At 32.0% G+C, this 22,669-nt stretch overlaps 1 long non-coding RNA gene across 2 annotated transcripts in view; it reads left to right on the forward strand.

Moving 5' to 3' along the window:
• LOC125164379 (uncharacterized) overlaps positions 1-22,669 on the forward strand; it is a 153,749-nt gene that overhangs the window by 108,246 nt on the left and 22,834 nt on the right. For both annotated transcript variants that reach the window (XR_007151736.1, XR_007151735.1), the window contains exon 3: positions 7,793-7,873. This is a non-coding gene — a long non-coding RNA (uncharacterized LOC125164379). The remainder of the gene's footprint in view (positions 1-7,792; positions 7,874-22,669) is intronic.

A 22,669-nucleotide genomic window follows, 5' to 3' on the forward strand; every position in this document is an offset into this window, starting at 1 on the left:
GAAAATGAATAAGGATGTCACAGACTGACAATAGAAAAAACATATTAATTGACAAAGGACTTCTATCCTGAATATGTAAAACATACCAACAAATTAATACTAAAGTAATAACCTTATGAAAAGGTAGGAGGATATGGGATGAAACAGAAGAATGGAACACAAAAGATCAATAAGCACATAAAAGTGTTGAATATCACTACCCATGAAGGATATGCAAATTAAAACTATGTCAAGCTAAAGTGTACATCCACCAGAAAAGTGAGCAGAGAACTTTGACTCTTGCACATTTTTGTGGAAGAAAAAAATAGTACAATAACTATGGGAAAGGTCTGGCAGTGTCTCACAAAACCTACAATATGCCTACCAGATGATGCAGCAATTCCACAATTACATATTTCATTAAGAGAAATGCAAACATGTATCTGAAAAGATTGCATGGGAATGTTCACAAAAGCTTTATTTATAATAGTCAAAACTTCGAAATAGCTTGGGTTTCCGTTCACAAGAGATTGAACTAAAAAAAAAGGCATATTTATCAGTGGAATATTACTCTGAAATAAAAAGGATATACAACCACATGGATGGATTTCATAAATCACATGCTGAACAAAGGAGGCTTACACAAAAGACTATGTACTCTATTAAACACATTTATAAAAAGTCTATAACAGAATCAGTTTTAAAAGATTAAAAAAAAGATGGAATAACTTGTTTTTATTTACCTCTAGGTAAAAATGAACTAGGAACAGGTATGAGAGAAATTTGGGGGGTAATGGGAATTCTGTAGCTTGATAGGGATCTGGGCTACACAGATGTATGAATTTGTAAATACCTTTGAGTGATAGATATGTTTAAAAACATTACATGAGTTTTACTACAAAAAACTCTTTAAATAAATATTGAACTCTACCTAAAAATAAGATTTATTCTAGTTAACAACAATTTATCTATAGTTAATAATCATGAAATGTTTAGGAGTAAAGTCTACTAAATAACTACAGTTTTGAAATTTGTAGGTATATAACATACATTACTGGTTGGATAAAAGGGTTGATGTATAGATAGGTTATAAAAAAAAACTGTAGCACAATTAATGTGAGGATCTAAGTAGTGAGGACATGGTTGTTTAGTGTGTAATTTTCTGGACTTTTCTATTTATTATTTTTTTCTAATAAAGTGAGGAAAAAATCTGGATGCCTGGGTGCTCAGTTGCTTAAGTGTCCGACTCTTGATTTAGGCTCAGGTCCTGATCTCATGGTTCTTGAATTTGAGCCCACATTGGGCTCTGTGCTGAAAGAGAGGAGCCTATTTCGGATTCTCTCTCTCCCTCTTTCTCTGCCCCTCCCCTGCTCGTGCTCTCTCGCTCTTGCTGTCTCTCGCTCCCTCTCTCTAAAACTAAATAAACTGGAAAAAAATTTTTAAAATTAAAAAAAAAAACTGAGGAAAAGATATATGAAGAATAGTATATATTTCCTAATAAAAAAGTAAGCTAAGGTTTTCTAGATGGCCTAATAGGGGAAATTTCTACTTCTTTTTTGAAGATATAAATCTTATAGTCACTATATACCTTAACGTTTTTTGAAAGTTTTCCTCTTATTTTCTTTCTTCATTTCTAATTTCACTGTCAACTACTTATCAGGAATATGTTTCATGTTTGGGGCTTAAACATTTTCCATTGTCAATAAAATTGAATTATTTATGATCTATTGCTATCTTACATTTACTTGTTTTAAAAAGTGACTTTTACAACAACTGTCTAAATTTTTTCTGATAATTTTATGCATATTATCTTACTTGGCACATATATACATAATAAAACTATGAGGTAAGAATTGTTAGTCTCAATTTAGGTATGATAGATATAATATAAATATATAGTATATGTTTTTGTTTATCATGTCTTCATATAATATATATTTTAAGATACATCATAAATATTTATATTTATATATTTTTAATACATAACTACATGAAGTTACCTAATTTTTCAGAATCATATCCTGGTTTTAAGTTATTAAATTATACTTATCAGGGTAAGATGATGCGGTGAAATATAAACACTACTCTTACAAAAGTGAAAATAAATAATTGTTGCATATAGTAGTCTAGAAGTAATATCCAAGAAAATGTAAGATATGGAAGAGAATTGAAAGAGCGGTGAAATAGTAATTAAGGGTAGTTTTGGAGGTCAAGCTGTGCCAAATAAACATCATATATTAAAAGGAAAAAAATCAGTTTTTGTAAGTGAGGACATAATAGTAAATGTATTTCTCTTAGAGTGAAAGAATAATGAAGTTTAATTCAAGAGTCACATAATTGTAAGTAATGAAGAAGACCATCTTAATTGAGTTGCTGAAATGACCTTCCTTGGGGTCATTGCATTTTAGACAGCAGTTCTCCTTGTTTGGTTAGATCATGCTCTGGTTTTTAATAAGTATAAAAGAATTCTTTTTCCAGTTGAAAATTAAAATGAAGTTAACAAATGAAAGCTTTTATTATATATTAAATACATGATAGTAAATATTCATGAAATGTTTCTACCACATCACCATATCTAATTTATTCAGCTATTATAAATGAGACATTGAAATAGTTAGTAGCCCTATCTTCCAGTTCCTACACTTTTTAAAAAAAATTTAATTCTTTTTAGCCTAATTTCCTCAATAATAAAATAGGGATGGATATCTTTATATCTGTTTAGCATGACATAGATTTTTCTTATGAAAAATCCTTAGCACATTTCCTGGTTCATAGGAAGCTGTTGCCATCACCATCCTCAGCATTGGCATCACATTAGTTTTATGTTTGCATTATAATTTGTGTTTGTTGCTCTCTCAATCTTGACGTTTCTTGAAATCAGGGACTGTAGGTAACTGATGTAGTTTTATTTCCCAAAATAAGTTCCTTCAGAGTGGTAGATAGGAGATGCTCAAAATAATTACTGACATGCATTATTTGTTCTTGACAGGAATAGATCTTATAAAAGAAGTTATTTGCTTTTCCTATTTAAATATTACATTGATTTAACAACACACATTTTTTCAAAAAACAATGCTGTGGTGCTTTAGGGAACTCCTACACTATTAAAATACAGTACATTAACCTATGTTACTACATCCATATCTTGCTGTTTGGTTTCCATGGAGACTGTCATGTTGTTAAGTGAGTATTACATTAGAAGCTATTAGGCACTTAATGAGATTCTCAACAAAAAGCAATGGTTCAAGATAATGAAATGTAAGACACGCATCTTAAAATTTCCTTTAGATTTATACCATAAAACATTTTTTGAAAAGATTTCTATTAATGAACAATAAGTCTTATACAACTTCAATTTTAATTACAACATAAATTATAGGCCTTAAAACCAAATGCTTAAAATAAGTACCTAATTTTCTTTTTGTTAGAGAAATAAAATTTTAACCAGCAGGGGAAAATATCTCCCATTATAAACATCAGTCAGCGCTATTCAGTTTATTCTATATATCATTGAACTGATATATTCACAAAAATAAAGTGACACAATGTGTCTTATGTATTGTTTTACATTATATAAATCAAACTATTGCTATCATTCCTTTTCACAGGTCAGTATCTATGCATAGGTACTACAGGTGCATTCTGCTCAGTGAACTGTTAAACTATCATTTATTTTTGTATGAATTCCTCGTATCATTCTAAAGTTTCTAAATTATCAAAAAAAGGCAATTTGATTAATTTCTGCACTTTTAATTTGGCAGGATAAAGTTCAAAAGGTAATTTTTCTGGCACAATAATTCATATATCTTATTTCATGGGCAAAACTATACTGATGTGCTTGGTTAATTTATTTTAAGACTATTTTTTTTAGCAGTTTTAGATTCACAGTACAATTGAGAGGAAGGTACAGAGATTGCCCATATGCTCCCTGCTCCACACACCCATAGGCTCCCCCATTATCAGTATCCTTCATCAGAATGGTATTTTTGTTACGAATGATGAACCTACACTGACACATCATAATACTTGGTGAAGTGAGGAATGACTAGGGTTACCTGTGGGCAGGAATTAAATATGAGTGGTAGTACACACATAGAAAATAATAGAATTCAAATACATATTGGACATCCAGTTTCTAGCTGTGTAACAATTGTATCAGGTAATTAATACTCATTCTTCAAGTAAATAATTAGCTAAATTGAAAATGTCTGGAACATTTGGATGTGAGTGTTCAGGACAGGAGAGGATTATGGAAAACAGACATAAACAGGAGGAAAAGCCTCCAGTTAAGTTGTGTCCAAATCTGAAATAGAATTTGACCCTAAAATCAGAGTTATTGTTAGGTCTAGAATTTATGGTGTCATTTAGGTAATAACTTGGTGTCTGCTGGTCTCTATAGTTGGTATTACGTTGTGTATTCTAGGAATACTTCAGGTTCTTTGATGGTTTTTATAAAGCAGAGTGTATTCTTATTGAAATTTAGAAAAATGAAGTGAAGACAGTACTGTATCATAGCATTTATTTATGTTATTGATTCATGCTGTATCAGAGCATTTATTTATGTTATTGATTCATTCTTTCAACATAAGTCTTGATATTTGCTTGGCATGCATAAAATATGCCACGTGCTAGGAACAAAATTGTCCGTGAAATGGTGATTTTTATCTTTGCCCTCAAGTGTGAAGTTTGTTTGGTAGAAAAACTTTAATCAAATACCTATGTAAATATAGAATTTTAAAAAAGGACAGTTGCAGTGAGGCATATACAGGGAGTTATAAGAGTGAATAAGGGACGGAGTCATCTATTCTTGAACTTGGGCCTGAGAATAATCAACAAACATTTCTCCAAGAAAATATTTATCTTACTTAATCTCAGGCACTTGGTCCTTTCTCACTAACTGATGCAAATCATGAAGATTGCTTTTAACATGAAGATTGTTTTATTGAGGCTGGGAGTTCTATGAAAAAATTGTTTCACCATTTCCTCTGTTTCGGTATTTCTAGCAGGTTGCATGTATCTCAGAAAAAGCACCTATTTTGAAACAAGAGAGTAGTATTGTATCTATTGTTCTATTTGTCATGAGTAATATATATTGTATGAGGCAAATGAAGCTTATCTGGGAGATGGGTTTAGCATACATCATGTAATTCTTCTTTTTTATATATATTTCTTTAAATGTTTACTTATTTTTGAGAGAGACAGAAAGAGAGCGTACAAGCAGGGGAGGGGCAGAGGGGGGGCAGGGATAGAGGATCTGAAGCAGGCTCTGTGCTGACAGCAGAGGGCCTGATGCGGGGCTCGAACTCATGAATGGTGACATCATGATCTGAGCTGGTCAAGAGCCGGACGCTTGACTGACTGAGCCACCCAGTTGCCCTGATCATATAGTTTTCTAATGATACAGATTCGTTAAGGTGCTTTGGAAATTGTGTAGTATTGAATAAATTTGAAGTGTAATTAATATTAATTTTTCAATACTCTGTTCCCAGTTAGCTATTCAGAGGAATTGCAAATGGAGATTAAAATGAACATATAACAAAGTGGTCTGGACTGATCATAACTTAATGTGTTTTTTGAGGTGTTTGTAAAAAGATAAGGCCTAACATAAATAACTTTCTCTTTAACGGGGGAGCATTGCAAAATGCATCAGATCTATTAAAAGATGTTTGGGAACATATGAACTATACTAATTGTCCAGTTGATATAATGGAGTAAATGAGTTTGTTTGTTTGTTTGTTTGTTTTCCAGTAAGGTTGATATGGCTTTTCCCCATGACTGCCTCATAAGACTAAATTGAATCAAATGTTAAGCATATGGACAGAGTCACGCCTGGGTGTCTCAGTTGGTTAAGTGTCTGACTGCAGCTAGTGTCATGATCTCATGTTCGTGGGTTTGAGCCCAGCATTGGGCTCCACTCTGACAGTATATAGCCTGCTTGGGATTCTCTCTCTTACCTCTCTCTCTGCCCTTCCCCGACTTGAACGCATGACCTTTAAAAAAAAAAAAAAGATATGGACAGAAACTGGCAGATACTATGGTCATATTTAGTAATTAAATGAATCTGATATTACTATTTTATGATAAGAGTATTGACCATCCTGAACTGGAGAGTGTGATGCTAAGTGAAATAAGCCATACAGAGAAAGACAGATACCATATGGTTTCACTCTTATGTGGGTCCTGAGAAACTTAACAGAAACCCATGGGGGAGGGGAAGGAAAAAAAAAAGAGGTTAGAGTGGGAGAGAGCCAAAGCATAAGAGACTGTTAAAAACTGAGAACAAACTGAGGGTTGATGGGGGGTGGGAGGGAAGGGAGGGTGGGTGATGGGTATTGAGGAGGGCACCTTTTGGGATGAGCACTGGGTGTTGTATGGAAATCAATTTGACAATAAACTTCATATATTGAAAAAAAAAAGAGTATTGACCATCCTGAAATAAAGGGTGAATAAAATAGAAATATTAAGAAATCTCTCTCTTTTAATAGTGTCATCATGGACCAATGGTAGCTTGGTTTTCACCTAAAGTGGGGAAACAGAGAAGCTAACCAAGATTCTCTTGTAGATATCAGGAATGCCTGCATTTTATCAATTATATAAAGATGATTTTAATGATTATCCAAAGTCATTAATCTGTATGAAATGTTTTCTTTCACTAATATGACCACCAAAGTTTAAAATAATAGTTTGTTGAAGTGAGTAGCACATGTCTGTCACAATGTGTGCCAAGTTTCCAAAAAATGAATTGATGAAAGAATAACCCCCCCAAATGTATGGGACATTAACTGGCATGACACCTCTGAAACAGACAATCAATAACAAAGAAACAACACATAAGTGGAAGAAATAGAACTTTTATTGGTCATCAAATAAAAATACTGAATTCACACAGCTTTATATTTTTAAAAAATATTCCCTGACCAAAATTGCTAGCTGTTTCTTTTATTACATGATTTACTGTCTTGGGTCATAGTAATTTATAAAAGATTGTACCTGCTTCTTTTGAAAATACAGCTAAAATTGATTTATTTCTCTTCTGTTTAGTCTGCAGTCTTTATTGTTGACAGATCCTTTTTCTACACGGGGCTAAGAATTACATGGATAATATGGCTATGTTGTGGAAGGCAGAATTTACAAAAGAGTCTGTATATAGAACATTACAGATAAATACACAAAAGGGGGAAAGAATTAGAGAAATATGGTGCACTTATCCATATAACTTCAATGTGCAATGTTTTTCTCCTTCCCTAATATGTTATTCTTTGTGTAGTTTTCATATTGTTCTGTTCCTGTCAAAGCCCATGGATTATTGGAATAAGGGACTAGTACAGGAAAGAGACCTAAGAAATATTTTCTTGTAAATTATCTTAAGTAAAAAAAAAAAAAGTTTTTTCCTAGTAAACCCTGAATGTTTTTGTTCTCATTCAACTCAAAGTAAATTGCTCAATTTTATAGTTTTAGTAATCAATACTATATAAACAACTATTACTATTATTATATCATACCATATTCTATGTTGTATATATAATAATCATAATTATATTTGGAATAAAAAGAAATTCAGATGTAATGATGCCTTATAGTAACAAGCATCATTTTCTTATCCAGAATTTAGATTATTTTCAATATTATCCTACAAAAGAATGACAAACTAGCTCAGGAAGAGTTTTTCCTCTGGTGAATTATTTTGCTAGAATAAATCTTCCCTCTTTGAATAATAGGTTAGGGGGAAATGAGCATTTTTGTGACTTTTGATTCATTTTGACATATTGGTTGATCAAAGGGAAAAAGTAACAATTTACATTGCCACTTGCAGAATATGAACTGTCAACTTTCCATAATCGCACCAACGGTGAGGAGTTATTATGAAAAAAGACTTTTTGGATTCAGAAAATTGGTATGTTTATTCTCTTTTCATTTGTCTTTTATAGGCAAAAAAGGCAACTGTCAAGAATTAGTTTAAATTTGCATTTTCACCTGTGTTCACATTTTGTCATACTTTTTCTGTTTATCTATTAGATACATTTAAATTCCTTATTTGTAAATACAGTTATATCTATGTGGGTCATTTTTAGTTAACTATTTTAAAACTGGATTTTTATTTTCAATCTTTATAGAAAATCTTTATGTATTTATGTATGCCTATTGTGTCCACACAGATACAATATCCATTTTTCCTAGCATTTTTATAAATTTGTTTACAGGATTAACCTCAAATCTTTCTTCATATGTATTTTATTGTGTAATCAAGTAAAGATTGTTTTTTGATTTTACAAATTGCCTTGCAGTTCTCCCAAAACCACTTAGTAAATTATATTGTTTCTCTTGTTTGAAGTCACTTACTTTATCATATATTAAGAACATATATTAAGAACATATATTCTCAAACTTGAGAATTGCTAGTTTAAATTAAAAGTTTGAACTCAGATATCCATCAAAAACCTAAATTAATATACAAAAATTGTTGATAATAAAATTAAAGCAAAGTGAAAGTGTACCACTTTTACTGTCAGACAACTTATTCTGTTCAGAGTAAGTTCAACTTGTTCTGGTTCAGAAGCAACCTAAGTCATATTCAGTCAGCATCCAAGAATGTTTGGTAATATTCTGTCTTTTCCATTATTCTGCATGTGGCTTTTTGTACTTAGACAACGTAAGAATTAAACCGAGGAATTTCCCCCACCCCAGTAATGTTTAATATACAAATGTGAAGCAGAAAATAAAAGAAAACTCTGGTGAGTTTCCCCTCTGTAAAAAGGGAAGAACTGAACCCTGGTATACCAACTCTGAAATCCTACTGACAGGCATCATGAAGGCTCTTTCCCATAAGGATTGAAGATTGTGTTGTTCATCTGTGATTCCTTTCAGATAACTTTTTGTCCTTTGTATCCTTTTGTATGGCTTGGGAGTCTGATTTAAATTAATGGTCTGCTTTATTCTCTAGTGTCTGCTTCAGCCAATGGAAAACAAGAGCAGAAGTGTTTATTCCTTAGATTTTCTTCCTGTGGCCTGGCTATTCCTCAACCTAAAGTCACATCTCCTTTCAGGAAACCTTTAACTCAAACTCTCTCATTGTCCAAGTTCTGATTCTCCCTTACTCCCCTCTTATTTTCAGGCACAGGAGGAATAATGACATTCTGTTTTTTCTGGTTTCAAGGTGGCTACACTATTTTTTGTTTGTTTCCACTCTATCCTATCCACACCTTCACAACTTTGTGAATGGTCTCATTACTAAGATCCCTTTAAATCACCCAACTGGAATATGCCAAGTATTTCATTGCAGTACCCTGATTGAGTAATTGGTACTGGAAGTAGTCCCAGGAAACCAACTCTCCAAAATAAATTTGAGATTCCATTTATTATGCACATATTTGAGGAATTTCAGGGATCTGTGATAACTGCCATTGGTCCTGGGGGTGGGGAGGACTAAAACACAAGGAATCCCTAGTAATGTTCAATTAAAACTTGATTGCAGATTGAATAAAAGGAGTGATAAAAAAGAAACAGAAATGGCACTGATTTCAGGTTTGAAGAATTATGGATTGTGACTATCTTCACTGACAGTGAAGATTCTAGAAAAAGAGGGAATTTGAGGGAAGAAGATGAGTATTACAATTTTTGAGATAGTGATTTTGTGGAATTTACAGAATATCAGAGTAGTAATTGTATTAGAGGCTGTTAGATATATGGCTCTGAGGACATAGACAAGCTCTACGGTGAAGAAAGATGTAATTCATATGCATAAAATCATGAATTTAAAGCATGGGTATAGATTAATTTACCCTTTATTATAATAACAATAAGAGATAATAATAAGACTTGGAAAATTTAGAATAGGCAGAGAATGGGTAATATGACTCAGATAGACATAAAGATAAGTGTCCTCAAGCAAATGTATGGTAGAACTGTGGTAAGTATGCAGATTATCTCCTTCCTGATGTTTGCTAATATGGTTCCTGGCTTCACCCATATTTCACAATGACCAAACCATACAACCTTTGGAGGAATGTGGGTATTGACTTAAATGATTTTAATTTCATTTTGAGACAGCTCCAAAGCAAAAGTCTATTCTCAATACAAGGGAGGGGTAAAACCTGAAAGACCTCTTGTAGAAAGACTTAGTCACAAGCAGTTACATATTTTCAAGTTCCACATATGTAGTTAAAACCCAATTTGTGTAGTCAAATCATTTTGTTTGTTTTTGCATGCAGTACTCAATTTGCTTTACTTGCTCTGCTCATATTTAATGAAATAATTTTGTCCATCTCTTATTTCAATAAGTATGTGTAGTACAATTAAGGACCAGAATAGAATTTAAGGATTCTGTACCTTCCTGAAGCTAATGAGATTTACTCCACTCTCATTGTTACATTTTAAATATGTTGCTAATGAGAGGATTGAGAGTCATAAATACTTTGAAGTTTAGAGGACTTTGAGCTATTTTAGTATTTCTTTATTTCCTTATGATAAGAAGTATCTGATAAGAAGTACCTGATAATTGCTAATTTATATGATGGAAATATTGGAACAATTTCCTGCTTTTTGAATATTAAGTACAGAGCAGTAATATATGAAAAATCTATTCAAAAAGAATATAATGCTAATATAAAATTTGTTGAAAGAACATTTATTATACTTTCCAATTATAATTTTGTATGCAATTGTAATTTATTTCATATATTTTACACAATATAGTAGGGAAAGTAATGTACTAGTGTTAAGAAGATCTTTATTAGAATCCAAGCTGTGCTACTTACAAGCTGAATTATTCTGTGACCTTGCTTTAATCTCTAAACCTAAATTTTCTCATTTCAATAAGGGGCAGAAAATTATTTTCAAAATCTGTGTGTGAGTAATTGGTCATAAAGTACTCAATAAGTGGAAGGAACCCTAATAATGGTTTATTATTTTTAAATGTTTATTTCTTTGAAAGAATGAGAGAGTGTGAATGGGGGAGGGGAAGAGAGAGAGGAAGAGAGAATCCCAAGCCATCTCAGAGCCTGACACAGGGCTTGAACCCATGAACCATGAGATCGTGACTTGAGCTGAAATCAAGAGTCAGTTGCTCAAGTGACTGAGCCACCCAGACATCCCTCTAATACTTTTTAAATAAATAAAATTCATTGAGATAATGAGTAAAATATTCGATTTTAAAATATTTTGGCTTTTAACTATAACTAAAATTATTCCAAATAGAGACTAAAGTGAACACGAACTATTATTGTCCAGCATTTTTGTAGGGGCTGAGGTAAAGATGCACTACCCTTGAACTTTCCACTCTCGTAAAAGTTTTGATCTCAGTGAAATTTTTGTTCATTCAAAATGTGATTACTTAAAATGGTGTAATTTGGCTAATATTGTTTATTGGGCTATCTAGTTATTTGGGTAGCAAATGAATGGAGATTATAAATATTGAATGTAAAGAAACTGAACCTGGTATATCTCCTTGAAAATTTTCTAATATTTCTCTGCTTCCTGGTTCTGTACCTCCATGGGTATGACAGATGTGTTTCATTCCTCTTTACTCAGTTTTCAAGGTGAAATTAACAGTTTCAACTGTTTTTAAATGGTATATAACTTTTTATTCATATAACAAATATACATGATGATTAGACATGTGAGCACTATGACTTGAAAAATGGGTGCCCATCACAGCATTTTTTACATGCATTGTTTTCACCAACAATTTAGTGGAGAGGCAAAACACAACTATGGAGAGAAGTATCGTTACTTATTTTATCCTCTATCGAAGTTGCTCACTAACAGGTAAACAAAACCCAAAATTAATGTTATTTAATCCCATTTTAGGGAAACTAGGTATTGTTTTTGGCCATGATCATTGGGTCTTATTATAAAAACAAATGATCATATAAATACATTTCTTTCAAACTTGTATGCAGTATTATATCTATAGGTAATTACACTAAAATGTTGCTGTTAACAACATGTTGCTAGATTTTTTTATTTTTCTTAAGGTGCAACTTATGTTGTACTTGCCTACTTAATCAACATGCCTTATGATCTGTGAAATCTACAAAAGTAAACCAAACTGCTGGTGTAACTTACATTCTAGTGAGATAATGGATAACAAGTCATTATAATTGAGCATGATTCATTAAAATTGGAAATATTACATATAATTATCAATATGCATGGTAGCGACCCTAAGGAAATTTGGGTATTGAAAGTTAGTGTCCTGAAAAAAAATGACATGCTAAATTGATTTTGAAAATAAGGATATGAATTTGCTGTACTTCTCTCTACATATTGGAAGATATTAGTGAGAATTTTTCAAGTCCCATCCCCTTGTCAGTTGGGTGCCTACAGGATAGGTATCTGAGTAGGTGATTTCTCTGTGCTCTGCTTCAGGATATTATTTTTCTTTTTTTGTTCTTAATTCATCTTTGTTTTCATTTTGTTGTTTTGCTTTTGGGGGTGGGCAGAGACAGTTGGAAGATGCAGGTAGTAAGGGCAAACAATTATGTGAAGAAATTTCATTTATAGTATTAACAGCATTACTTTAAACTTTTTTTTCATACTTTAAATTTGAGGGGGCTTTTTAACATAAATTAACATTACACATTATTAATTTGGTAGACCAGTATGACAGTCAAAACTATGAGCCATTCCAGAAGTGGACTTTCTTCTCCCTTCGGTTTTATTCTTTCTTATGAGCTAGGATACAGGGTTCATTAGAGTTTGCAGTTAGTCCGGCTTCCAGTTACCATTTGTGCCTGCCCTTGCGTACATTTAGAGGATATTCCTAGATGCCTTATGTTATAACAAGCTATTTCCTCACCTCACCCCTGCTCCCCCCCCCCCCACACACACCACATTGTACCTTGACACAGACAGGCATCCATATAATCTATAGCTCCAATGTAAATAATGTTGGTGATTTGTATCACCAATATGTACACTAGCTATTTTCATCATTGCTCATCTTTTCCCATGCATTCTGTCTCTTCAAATCTAAAGGTTGTTTGTTAAGTTCTCCAAGCTTATTTTCCATGTAAATACTAAAGGAAAGCTTTAATGTCAGGGACAAGTTAACTTGCAATCAGCTTTTAAATTTTTGTGATATTGAACTGTATTAAAGACAATTCCCTAAAGTTTCTTTCAAAATAATAGCATTCTTGCGGTGCCTGGGTGGCTCAGTCAGTTCAGCATTTGACATCAGCTCATGTTCGTGGGTTCAAGCCCCACATTGGGCTCTATGCTGACAGCCGAGAGCCTGGAGTCTGCTTCAGATCCTGTGTCTCCCTCTCTCTCTGACTCTCCCCCCCCTCATTCTCTGTCTCTGTCTCAAAAATAAATAAACGTTAAAAACAAAAAGCAGTATTTATACTTTCTTGACCATTCTCTAATTATGTGTATGAGAGTTCAGTGAGGTCTGGGCTCATGTCATGTTACCTAGTCACTTTGTTTTGTATCCTTAGAAGTATAATGTCTTCAGGAGATGTTCAAATTTTTCCTTTAAAATTGATAAACAGGATTTTTTTCTTATCGAACTTGTATTTTGCTGATTTGAGTAGCAACCAATTTCATTTCAAACATTCTGTTATTTCACATTTCTAAATACATACATTTTAAAACATTATGTTTACTCTTACACTGTTGGTGGTAATGTAAACTGGTGCAGTCACTCTGAAAAACAGTGTGGAGGTTCCTCAGGAAGTTAAAAAATAGAACTACCTGATGTTCCAGCAATTGCACTGCACACACACACCATGGACTATTATAACTCAGCCATCAAAAAAAAAAATGAAATCTTGCCATTTGCAACACCATGGATGGAGCTAGAGAGTATACAACTAAGTGAAATAAATCAGAGAAAGACAAATGCCATATGATTTCACTCACATGTGGAATTTAAGAAACAAATGAGCAAAGGGGAAAAAGAGAGAGAGAGAGATGGAGAGAGAGAGGCAAACCAAGAGACAGACTCTTTATAGAGAACAAACTGATGGTTACCAGAGGAGAGTTGAGTGGGGGCTTGGGTGATATAGGTGGATTAAGAAATGTAAGTGTGACGAGCACTGGGTGTTGTGTGGAAGTGTTGAATCACTATATTGTACACCTGAAACTAATATTATACTACATGTTAACTAACTAGAATTTAAGTAAAAAACTTTAGAAAAAGAAAGTGGTATTTGAATTCCCCTGTTGAAAATAAATTAATAAAAATAAAATTAAAATTAAATTAAATTAAATAAAAATTATGTTTATTCTACTCACTTCTTACATGTCCTCCTATATATTTTGGCTTCACCATTGGACAAGGGTATTGTCTACATCTGTGTGCATATAATTACCCAAATGATCCAGATACACTGGAAACCGGGATCTACAAGAGATAAAGACAAAGTACTTACTTCCAAAGAGCTCATAACTTATGAAAAGTGACAAATGAGTGATACAATGTGATACACTCTGATAAAGATTAAGAAATATTAACACATTAGTTAAGCAGATAGGTGGACTGTTTTTTTTATGGGTTTTTTTTTTGTATTTGTTTTTTAATGAGGATGTATAATCATGTTCAAGAGTATTCAGAGAAAGATGTCAAATTTTTGAAGGTTAAGTAATAATTCGTTGGGAGTATTAGTCTAAACATGCCTAAGAAATCACTATCCAAAATTCTAAATCATTCAGCACAATTTTGGGAAAAGAAATAAGTACAACAGTCATTATCTATATAACTATTGCTCTTTTTTTTTCTTTATTACTATTAAAGGATTCTTTGCACTTTGGGATTGAATGCAATAGCTTTTTAAGGGAGGCATCATATCTTAGTGAATTTGGTATCCTTAGCACCTAACATACTACCTAGCAAATCACAAGCTTGTATTAAACGCTTATTAATAAACTCATGCGTTAATGAAACCCTAGATGTTGCTTTATTTCTATCTAGTAGTCTATAAATATATGTTAACACAACATACTAATTATAATGAAACTATTATAATGTACTAATTACAATGAAACTGTATTATAATGTAAAGCATTTTTGTATCTTGATAAGTCAGATACATAACAATTTAAGCTGTACATGCCAATTTTAAACTGTTGAAATTTAGAGAAAGCAAAAAGACTCTAGAAATGATATCACTTTAGAAATGATATCATATGACACCAAATAAAGTTTTGTATTTTCTTTTTCTTTTTCTTTTTTCATTTTAAAAATGAGTAATTAGTCCCTAGTAGATCTCTAAAGGAAGAACTAGACCCCTGGACTTATAGTAAAATAATGTATGATTACTAATAGTTAATAAAGTGTTAGTGATTGTTCCAAGTGATTTACAAGTAATTACTTCATAAATCCCTATGAGTTAAACCTATACGTTCACATTATGAGGTAAAATTAGTAATTTTATTTTACAATTAAAAGACTCAGGCACTGAGAGGTAAAATCATGTGCTTAATGTTAAATACCTAGTAAGTGTCTAAGCCCAATTAAGTTAAATTAAAATAGCCATTGGACTAAAAAATCTATGTTCTTAAGACATTATACATATTCACTAAGAGATTGAGACAATTATGTGAAGAGCTCTTATTACAGTTTCATATGTTGGGGTGCCTGTGTGGCTCAGTTCATTAAGTGTTTGTGACTCTTGATCTCAGCTCAGGTCATGATCTCACAGTTCCTGGGATCGAGCCCCACACTGGGCTGTGCACTGACAGCGCAAGCCTCCTTGGGACTCTCCCCCCCCCTTCTCTGCCCATCCCCTGCTTGTTCTTGCTCTCTCTCCCTCAAAATAAATAAATAAATCTTAAAAAGAATAATAATAATTTCATGTGGAAATAATTTTAAAAGGAGATCTAACCCAAAACACAACATGGAAGCTAAAATATGTATTTAAATGCATGATACTTAAAGAAACATGGAATTACTATTTCAGTAAATTGAATTAAGTTTTTAAATGTGTCTCTGTGAAAAATGGACCATAATTATAGTGTATTTCTTTCAACTTCATTATTAAGACTGGAGAACTTAATGACAGTATAACTTTACAAAACTGACAGAATTCTTTCTCTCAAATCAATATATTGACAATCCTTAGATATATTTTAATCATTAATTTTCAATTGAAAAAACATGTCAGTTTTATTTGTTTGTGTTTGTTTTTTAATCCTCACATAACTGTGAGCTTTATTCTTAGGATAGAAAATGTTACCAAAGTTGATCTTTGGAACATTGTGCCAAGATAAACATGCTCTTTAAATTAATGTGTAGAAATAATATTTTGAATAAGAATTGGAGATAATTTATATAAAATAAAAAATATTCATGCATTGATAACAGAATGGCAGCCTTAACAAAAAAAGGAGAAAACAAAAATTATTAGACTATTTTTGTTAATCCTAGTTTTCTAAAATATTCCTTAAACCAAAAGCTCTAACATTTCAAATACCCATTCTAGTAATATGCTCAGATTTTATTATTCATATTTGTTATAAAATATATAATTTATTATTTATACTAACACTGTCAAATGTTCTTATGACTCAGAGATAAATTTACATCCTGAAAACATATTTTACTAAAAATATTACCCATGATGGTATTACAACCTAAAAAACTCACTGTCTCAAAATACAATGTCACAGTAACACAGTAACCTCTGAGAGTAGCTCATCTGAAGTATATAAATCTTACATATTTTATTGGTTTTTATTTTAATTCCAGTGTAGTTAACACATAGTGTTATATTAGTTTCAGGTGATTGAACAATTCTATACATCATTACTCAGTGCTCGTCATGATAAGTGTACTTTTAATCGCCATCATCTATTTCACCCCTCCCCCTTCCTACCTCGCCTCTGATAGGCTTTATTTTAAACAAGTACTCTCAAGTAAAGTTACTTGTTTTGAACAAGAACATTTTTTACTTGAAGCATCCTTCAGAATACATGGTTCTAAAAAATATAAATATAAAATATTCTATCCAAGAAAAATAGAATACACATTTCCTCAGGTACACACAGAAGAATCCCCTGGTTAAGTCACATGAAAAAAGACATCACAAACATTACAAATTTAAGAAGACTAGAATCATACCAAGTATATTTTCCAGCCACAATGGTACCAAATTAAAGATCAACAATAAAACAAGGCTGGAAAATCTACATGTAATATGAAATATTTATTATGCAAAAATTAAACAATACACTACTGCACAGGTAATGGGCCAAATAAGAAGTCAAATGACAAATCAAAATGTGTCTCAAAACAAAAGAAAAAGAGAACACAAATATTCCAAAACCTATGGAATGTAGCAAAAGCAGATGTTACAGTGAAATTGATGCTATAAATGTTTATTTCAAGAAAAAAAAAAGTTCAAATAAGCAATATTACACCACAAGGAACCAGAAAAATAAGAAATTTATCAGAGGAAGCAAATAACAATAGAGATCAGAATAAATAATAAGCATAACATTGAAAATAATTACCAGTTTTTTTCCAAAAAAATAAAATTGCAAATGGCTTAACTACATTAACTAAGAATAAAAAAGAGGGAAGTCTCAGAAACCAAAATGAGAAATGGAAGAGAAAACAATGCAGCAAATAACCACAGAAATACCTAGTGTGATAACAGGTAACTATAAGCAATTATGGACTAACAAGTCAGGTAATTTAGGGAAAAAAAAACATGTAACTCCTAAAAACATAAATTACCAACATTAAATCACAAATCATGAATCCAAGATATAGGAAATCTTAGATCAATAATAACAATCAAAGTTGAATTAGGAATCAAAATCTCCCAGCACAGAAAAGCCCAAGACTACGTGGTTTTAATCATGAATTCTACCAAACATTAAAAAAATATATTAATGACAATCTTTACCAAAATCTTACAAATAATGGAGTAGAAGCAAACAGTTGTTTGATCTTTGTTCACCTACCAGTTTATATTCGAATACAATAGAGTATTTATTCTCTAAGAACCTATAGCATAGAGAATGCTATATACAGACTTAAAATTTGTAATTGCCAAGAATAAGGGTGTGGCCTATTTTAAATTAAATTGTTATTTAGTTTCCTTAAAGAAGAAGCCAGATCATTTTGCAAAATTTCTTCATATACTATTTGCAGTATATTAATTGCTATCATTAGGAAACTAATCACTGAGAGAAACAATACAAGATATATGTATTTCTGGTTTTGTGCGTTTAAATTTCCATTTGAGGGGTCACAGCATTTTAAGTAAAGTTAAAATGTATGTTCAATATTTGTGATATCATTGGAAATTATGAACAAAATATTTTTTTAAAAATAAATTAAGTGTAGGCTATCTTTTAAAATCATCTTAAATTTCTAAAACCTTAGTCTAAATTTCCTCAATGTTTCTTCTTACTTTCCTCCTCAACCCAATATAAGTTGGCTTCTATCTTCATGTTTTTTCCTGAATTTCTTTAAATATACTAATAGGAAACTGAAAAATAAAATGTACAATCAACATACCTTCCCATATAAATTGTTAAATTACAGATTTATCCACATAATAAGCAAGCTTAAGAGAAAACCTGTAGATCATTGCAAGGTACATTTTTTTTTTGTAACAACTGCAAGGTACATTTTTTTTTTGTAAACATATAGGAATATTTATGAAAACTGACCTAAATTTCATAAATCAAATCCTATAGAATTTGAAAAAACCAACATTCTAAATATCTAAATTCTAAATATCCAAATATTAAAGGAGAGTAATAATAGTATTTACAATATGTCTAAAATGAGAAGGTGCTAACTGAATATGCTAATCTTACACATATAAACTTGTGACACATAGCAAAAGGGATACCTAAGAAAAGGGACGCCTGGGCGGCTCAGTTGGTTGAGCTCCCGACTCTGGATTTTGACCCAGGTCATGATTCCAGTGTCATAAGGTCGAGCCTTGCTGACTGGGGATCCTGCTTAAGATTCTCTCTCTCTCTTCCTCTGCCCCTCTCCCCTGCTGGGGAGCTCTCTCTCTCTCTCTCGCTCTCTCTCGCTCTCTCTCGCTCTCCCCTCAAAATAAAATAGAAATAAAATAAAATCAAATCCTAAGGAAAGTTTCTCCGTATGTATTTATAGTAGAAACGTAAATTCTCCATAGGTACGGATGAATTGATTATTTTACATTAAATGGAAAAGGAGTTATTTGCATATATTTCATCATCCTCCGAAGAAGAGTGTACTAATGCATTATTATTAATAGCTAAATCATGTTTACTATTATCAGATATTTGGGAAAAATAACCTAAAGAAATACTGTCTTTAGCATTATTATCAAGTACAATTATGAGTTCTAACAATCCATTGTGCAGTCCATCTAATTTGCCCTATAGTAAATTTACCATTTTATAAGACAAAGTAGGACATGCATAAACATACTGTTAGATATGAAAAAAGCAAATATTTTAGAAGAATAATTGTGATGTTATCATTACCATTTATAAAGGTATAAATTGTTCAAATCACAGATGAAAGTGTTCGGATTAGTGATACTATAGGTGGATTTTTATGAATCTTACAAGTAAGCTAAAATCTGTCAGCATTTCTGAAGAGACAGAGAAAGAGAAAGTAGAAAACAAGTAAAGGACAAGGAATAGAGACAGACAAACTGCTAGTGAAAATGGATGACAGAATACCTTGATAGTGGCTTGGGAGTGTTGGCAATTAGGATACTCAATGTCGCTACTGAAAATGAAATATGTTCAGACTCCCCGGTGGCAGCACATTTTGTGAAATATCACTCTGGCATTAGCTCTCTTAGATTTATAAGTACTGAAAAGGTCTCTGCCCTGTATAACAATAATAATGTACCCCACTGCTAATATGCATGAGAATTAGGTTGGTTTCAAATAATGATTATAAGCAGAAAGTTTGGTTTGCTTTTAATCAACAGAGATACAATTTGTATGCATTAAATATGCAACTTATAATATTCTGTAATTTTTGAGAATTTTTTTTCAGCTCAAGGAATGATATTCTAGCACATCATAAACCATTCCTACTAACCATATGAAATAATTATAGGCTATAAAAATGTAGACTCGGTTGAGACAGGGTTCTGCTTTTCAACAGGCATTTTATGTGCTTCAGTGGAAATTTTTTCTGACTCTGGCCTTTAACAATCCTGATCTGTTTACAATGGTTTAAGACTATGGAGATAAATATATATGCCATATGTGAACCCCAAGCAAGCCCATAGCCCTTTGGACAGAAAGCTATTTAGAATAAATAAAAGTACCTATGGCAGTTGGTAATAAATCCAAACTGATTTCATTAATCCAGTTTTCCCATTTGAGATATAAAAAATCAGTATTTCTGTGTTATAAATAATGGTTTAGAGCCTTATTTAGTAATGGACATATAGCAAACTGCTGAAACTTGTACCCTTTCCAAAGGAAAAAATAATCTATACAAGTATTTGCATCAAGTTTAAAGATTTTTACAGAATTCCTGAAGCATGTGCACATATCCCAGGAAACCAGGTTATAAAGGATTTCTTCATATAATCAGCAATTTTTACAGAATTATGTGTATATATTAGTTGTGTATGCATATATATGTATATACACACATTTATGAGTATTTTATATAGGTATCAATTAATATGTCATATATTGATTATTTGAATATTTCAGGAAAAAATTACTTGGTATTTCAAAGCCATAAAAGTATTAAGAAAAAATTAAAATGATTTTCTTTAAAATATTTTGCTGTTTTAAAATTGATATTGATATTTATAAATTCTTCTTATATATTGCTAGGACATTACAGAGAGATATTTAATTTATAAAATAAATTCTAATTTTAGTTTTCTGCTCACATGAATTCCACATCCTTAATGTTACTTAAAATTTTTGCATTAAAGTAACAATATTATTATAAATGACACTAAATTATTGCATTCAATTTAACCAAATTATGACTTCAAATTTTCAAAGAAGAAAAGAGCACAGAATATTTAAATATTAATTTTTGTTATAAACATAGGGATTATTGATTATATAATGGAATTTCACTTTGATATCTTATTCAGAATCTTAAAATACAACATAATGGATGCTTAATAATTTTCAAACGATCTTTTACTAAAAGAGTTCTTAGTTGTACAACTTTGTTACTCACTCTTTTCTGTGGGTCATAAATTACAACAGGAACTACTGCCCCTGAATTGGGAAGCCTAAATGCAAGGTAGGCATGGTTACCGTAATGGAACACAGAGTCAAATCAGTTTTTAGAATATTCTGATTTTCAAAGCCCTGTGGTGTTGGCTGGTTGTCTGTGGTATCCCTAAAGTGAAATAGCTGGGAAGTCTGCTAAATTCTTTTTTTGTTTGTTTCCTTCTTCTTCTTTTTCTTCCTCCTCCTCCTCTTCCTCCTCTTCCTCCTCCTCCTCCTCCTCCTTCTTCTTCTTCTTTCTTCTTTTCTATTTAAATTCAAGTTAGTTAACATATAGTATAGTATTGGTTTCAATAACAGAATTTAGTGATTCATCACTAACACCCAGTGCTCATTACAAGTACCCTCCTTAATACCCATCACCCGTCTAACCCCTCTCCCACCCACCTCTCCTCCAGCAACCCTCAGTTTGTTCTCTATATTTAAGAGTCTCTTATGATTTGCCTCCTTTTCTGTTTTTGTTTTATTTTTTCTTCCCTTCCCCTATGTTTATCTGTTTTGTTTCTTAAATTCTACATGAGTGAAATAATATGTATATGTCTTTCTCTGACTTATTTCTTATTTGATCTGTGTAAGCAGATCTAGGTCAAGTGAACAGAAGTATAACTTAAATCATAAAAACAGATTCAAAGTCTCTCATTCAATTCTGTGTATTGCATCAGTATTAAGACACTGAACCTCTTGAATGAAGGGGAAAATGAGTCCCTATAGGATCCTATAGGAAGGATCCTGCTACTCTGTTAAATTTTATATTATTAATCTTATTCCCACTCTTCCCCCAAAGGAACCTATGAACTTTCAGAGTGTGTATTGGGGGAAAGGAAATGATGAAACTTTTCAAGATTACTGGACACTGGTTCTTACTGATATTGATTCCAGGAGTTCCAAAAGGTCACTGTGGTCTACTAGTTAGAGTAGCGGGTTTGTGGAGGTCAGGTGATCTACAGATTTTAACTCAGATCAGATCAGATCAGTTTGTGGGTCCATGAACATATCTTGTGGTTATTTCCCCAGTTCTGGAATGTATAACTTGAATAGACAATTCCAATTGTCTACTGATCCTTATTACTAAGGGGAAATTATACTGCCACTACACAATGAAAGTGGAAGGATATGTTTGGACTCTATGAGATCACCTAGGACATCTTTTAATATCATCATACCCTATTATTGAAATTAATGGAAAACTATAACAACCCAATGCAAGCAGGACAACTAATAGTCCATTAGCAATGAGAGTTTGGGTCACAGAACCAGGTCAATACCATGACCATTTGGTAGTTCTAATTTTTTTATGCATATCTGTTAAGCTATTTTGCATTTTTAAAGGGTTCTGATTTTTCCACATATTTGCCAATACTTGTTTAACTCAAGATGTTATATGTATTGTTGTTTAATAAACCATTCTAACAAGTATGAGGTGATATCTCATTGTCATTTTGATTTGCATTTCCCTGTTGATTAATGAAGTTGAGCACTTTTTCATATACTTGTTGACTATTTGTGTGTCTTTTTT

Source organism: Prionailurus viverrinus, chromosome B1, assembly GCF_022837055.1.
Source record: "Prionailurus viverrinus isolate Anna chromosome B1, UM_Priviv_1.0, whole genome shotgun sequence".
In the NCBI taxonomy this organism is placed as follows: Eukaryota; Metazoa; Chordata; class Mammalia; order Carnivora; family Felidae; genus Prionailurus; species Prionailurus viverrinus.